At 34.9% G+C, this 4,296-nt stretch overlaps 1 long non-coding RNA gene across 1 annotated transcript; it reads left to right on the forward strand.

The window, feature by feature from the left end:
- Positions 694–2,091, forward strand: LOC110267600. The gene is made up of 2 exons (XR_002355402.1): positions 694–967; positions 1,497–2,091. It is a non-coding gene; the product is annotated as an uncharacterized LOC110267600 (long non-coding RNA).

Below are 4,296 nucleotides of genomic sequence, written 5' to 3' on the forward strand. Positions count from 1 at the left end.
AAGAGATGATGATGAAGGGTATTTTAATCCAAGAACTAGGGAAAGGATGATTTTATAACGTTTTGTAATATTGAGGATGATTTTAATAACAAAAAAAGGTCGGGGACAATTTTGATTTTGACCTCAAACCTTAGGGATGAAAAAAGTACTTAACCCTAATAATAATAACAGTTATACTACACATACAAGTCTTTTTATCTTACAAGTCTTACAAGTTGGGCCAAACCCAACAGAAGCTACGCTCACCCACAAAAGCGTGTTAACACGCGCATCACGTTTCCAAAGCACTCCTTCACCCATAGTTATCAAACCCGGCTCGACCCGGCCGGTTCGACCGGAAACTCGGTCACCCGGTCACCTGGTCGAGCCGAACCACTCGTTGAACCGGCCATGCAATGAACCCGGTGGAACCCGGTTCGACTCGACGGGTTTTGATGAAAACCGGTGACCCGGCCGGGTAATTTGACTCGGTCCGGGTGGTGAAATTTTTTTTTTTAAATCGTTAAACGGCGTCGTTCCAATTCATCCCCCCTTCGTTGAAACTGTGATGAAACCCTAGGCTAATCCCCCTTCCCCCAATTGCCTCTAAATCCCTAATGGCTGAGACTCTGAGTGTCTAAGTTCATCAATCGGCAGTCCATTACGACCTCACCCTCACCGTCACGGCCTCACCCTTGTCACTCTGTCGTCACCCAGTCTCGGCCTCACCTTGTCGTCTCGGCCTCACCTCGTCGTCACTCTCAGTCTCGGCCTCACCTCGTCGTCACTCTCAGTCTCGGCCTCACCTCGTCAATGGCAGAAAGTGTTCATCAAAAAGCTCAGAAAGCTCAAAAAGCGTTCATCTTCTGCGGCCTCACCTCTCCGTCACTCTCAGTCTCTGCTCCCTCGGGTCATTTGGGTGGAAGTGGTGGTCGTCAGAAAGCTCAGAAAGCATTCATCTTCTGCCTCAGTGCCTCTGCTCCCTCAGGTCAGTTGCTGTTGTATTTGATTTTTAGAGTTGTTGAACCTGAGCATATGTTAGTTGCTATTGACCTATTGTTATGGAATCTGGTAGATAAATTTGATATTTTAGAGTAGTTGTTGAAGTTGGGCGAATTTTAGTTAAAATTGTTCTTGAATTTGGTAGTTGCTGCTGTTGTATTTAGTTTTTTAGGATTGTTTGTTGCTGGTTGCTGGTTGCTGTTTTGGTATTTGGTAATCGGTATAGAGCTGTTGTATTTTCCCTATTGTATTGTTGCTGGTTGCTGTATTTTCCTTTTCCTTGTTTGTTGCTGGTTGCTGTGTTGGTATTTAGTTTTTTAGTTGCTGGTTGCTGGTTGCTGCTATTATATTTACTGTGGGTTTTTAGAGTTGTTGTTGTTTATAGCTGGTTTGTTTAGAGTTGCTGTTAGTTGAATCAGTGAACTTTGGTGAAATGGTGGTGGTTGCTGTGTTACTTAAAAACTGATTTAAGCAAATCTTTTGTTGCTAAAAATATTTTTGGTTTTTCTTGCTAGAATTTTAAAAATGTCTTCATCTCAAACACCATCAGAAACGCCACCATCTCAAGAACAACCATCATCAGCAACTCCTACCCCTGATCTTAATACGAATTATTCTTGATATTGATTTGTCAAAATACACAAATGTAGATCAATTAAATTTGGAAGATGACCAAGATAATGATGGACCAAGTAACAGCGCTATGGAAGATATAGATGCAAATCAAAATGAGAGAAATGTTGATCAAGCTCCTAATTTGTCCTATGAAGATGTTGATGCCGATTTTGAGCTCACCCCTTGGACTTGATTCAATGATTGTGTTATCTTTAACTTGCTCTATTTGATTTAAATTGAGAACATATTTTATACTAGAGACTAGTTTATTAACTCTTCTTTTAGATTATTAGTTATGTTTAAGACTTGTTATTTGATTATTAATGTTTGTAAGACTCGCATTTTAAGTTTTAAGACATTATTTTAATTTTATTAATATAATTTTATATTTTTTTAGTTATGACCGGGTTAACCGGGTGAATTAGTGACCCACCGGTTGAACCAGTAATCCGGTGACCCGGTCATATGACCGGGTTGATTACCGGTTCGGTTCTGATAACTATGCCTTCACCATTATGAACGGCTCTTCTTCTTCTTTCTCGATGAAAACCGCAACTGTCATTTTTTCTTCGTGTTTCTCTTCCTCCTCTTCTTCCTTCTTCTTCTCCTTCTTCTTTGTGTTTCTCCTCCTTTTTCTTCGCGTGTTTCATCTTCATCGTCGTGTTTCTCCTCCTTCTTCTTTTGATTTTACAACATTATATATTTTTTTCTTCTTTGTTTGATTTTTTCTCCCAAAAAGAATTATGAGAATATGAAATAAGAAGATGAAGAAGAAGAAATATCAGAAGATGAGGAGGAGAAAGAGAAAGAGTTCTGAATTATGCAGAACTTATCAGAATAAAAATATACCCAAATATCTTCGTGTTACACCCAAATATCTTCGTCTTACACCCAAATTTGCTGCAAATACAGAAATAAGTTATGCTACGTGTACACTAAAATCAACCACCAAAGTCAGCCACCAGTATAAAATACATACTAGAATACAAATATACATTGAAAATAAATTAAAGCACACATGTATTTATACACAAATACATTGGTGGCTGATTTTAGTGGCTAATTTTAGTGTACAAATACTATTTTTGTACAGAAAAATATTTCCTCTAATGCTGTATTTTTTTCTTCTTCTTCTTTTCCTTATTTCTTTCTTTCTTTCTTTTAGTTAAATGAATGTAAATTCATTCTCTTCCAATTAATTTTGCAGCATTATATGTTTCTTCTTCTTCTTTGTTTAATTTTTTTGTTTTTATTCTTGTTAAGAGAGTAAAATAAGAAGAAATTTAAGAAAGTAAAACAAAAACGAAAAGATGAATAAGAAAAGAAGAAGAAGATGGTGATGATGATGGAAAAAAAAAGAAAAAAGCAGCAGAAGATGAGGAGGAGGAAGAGGAAGAGTTCTGAATTATGCAGAACTTATCAGAATAAAAATACACCCAAATATCTTCGTGTTACACCCAAATATTTTCGTTTTACACCCAAATTTGCTGCAAATACAGAAATGAGTTATGCTACGTATATACTAAAATCAGCCACCAAAGTCAGCCACCAGTATAAAATACATACCGGAATACAAATATACATTGAAAATAAATTAAAGCAGACATATATTTATACACAAATACATTGGTGGTTGATTTTAGTGTACAAATAGCATTTTTGTACAGAAAAATATTTTCTTTAATGCTGCATTTTTTCTTCTTCTTCTTCTTTTCCTTATTTCTTTCTTTCTTTTAGTTAAATGAATGTAAGTCCATCATTTTTCAAGTAATTTTGAAGCATTATGTATTTCTTCTTCTTCTTTGTTTGATTTTTTTGTTTTTATTCTTGTTAAGAGAGTAAAACAAGAAGAAACTTAAGAAGGTAAAACAAAAAGAAAAAGATGAATAAAAAAAAAAAAAAGATGGTGATGATGATGAAAAAAAAGCAGCAGCAGAAGATGAGGAAGAGTTTTGAATTATGCAGAACTTATCAGAATAAAAATACACCCAAATATCTTTGTTTTACACCCAAATATTTTTGTGTTACACCCAAATTTGCTGTAAATACAGAAAAATATTTTCTCTAATGCTACATTTTTTTGTTCTGAATTGAACCACACCTCAGCCATTTGATTGGATTCAAAAATAATAATAAATTTTGTTCTGGTTCAATTGATAATCTGAACTTGAATTATTCATTATATTCAACAACGAGATAATTGATGATGGAGGAGAAAGAAAAAGAAAGGAAGAGAAGAAAATCCAATGAAAAAAGAAGGAGGAAGAGGCGGAGGAGGAAGAGGTGGTATTGATGACGACGATAACAAAAAAGAAAAATAACGAAGAAGAAGAAGAAGAAACGTGCAAGAAGAAGAAGAAGAACGTGCAGTAACATGAAGAAGAAGAAGAAGAAGAAGAAGAAGAAGAAGAAGAAGAACGTGCGCGCATTGATTGAAAAATTTGTTAAGGAGGAGCGTGAAACATACGCGCCATAAGAGGCACGTTTTAGGAGTAAGTGAATTTCAGGACTTGTAAGACTTGTATAGCAAAAAGACTTGTATGTGGAGATTAATTCTTGATTAAATTATAAGAATCTACAAAATAATTAAGTCCTATAAATAAAGTTTTAGTACAAAAAATATTAAGAATCTTAATTTATCCTCTTAATTATCATTTTAAGTATTGTCTTAATTTTAAATAAAATTTTTATTTTATTTTC

Source organism: Arachis ipaensis, chromosome B02 (assembly GCF_000816755.2).
Source record: "Arachis ipaensis cultivar K30076 chromosome B02, Araip1.1, whole genome shotgun sequence".
Taxonomy (NCBI): Eukaryota; Viridiplantae; Streptophyta; class Magnoliopsida; order Fabales; family Fabaceae; genus Arachis; species Arachis ipaensis.